The sequence below is a fragment of the Eimeria mitis genome, genomic scaffold (assembly GCF_000499745.2).
Source record: "Eimeria mitis Houghton genomic scaffold, Emh_scaff5436, whole genome shotgun sequence".
NCBI lineage: Eukaryota > Apicomplexa > Conoidasida > Eucoccidiorida > Eimeriidae > Eimeria > Eimeria mitis.
Genome location: NW_013573709.1, coordinates 1 through 417, shown reverse-complemented (window position 1 = coordinate 417; position 417 = coordinate 1).

Genomic DNA, 417 nt, shown 5'->3' with positions numbered 1-417 from the left:
TATATATACACAGAAGGGTCCCCAGCCACAGACGGTTACTGCTGGTTGTGCTGTTGCTGCTACTACTACTGCTGCTGCTGGTGTTGCTGCTTCTGCTGCCGTTTGTGCTCCTTGTTAGTTTGTGCTGTTGCTGTTGCTGCTGCTGCTGCTGCTGCTGCTGCTGCTGCTGCTGCTGCGCTGCTTGCTGCTGTCTAGACACACGAGAAGCTTCATCGCTCTGTTTTAAATCCCTGAACAAGAACAAATGCAGCAAAACCAACACTGCAACGAGAGTAGCAGCAGCAGCAGCAGCAGCAGCAGCAACAGTAAACCAGTTGTCTGCCGTCGCCGCTACTTACGGGATCGCGGCTAGTCTCTAGGCATTGTGCCTTCAGAATTGTTGAGAATGATAGTCTATAATATATGCATATATATATA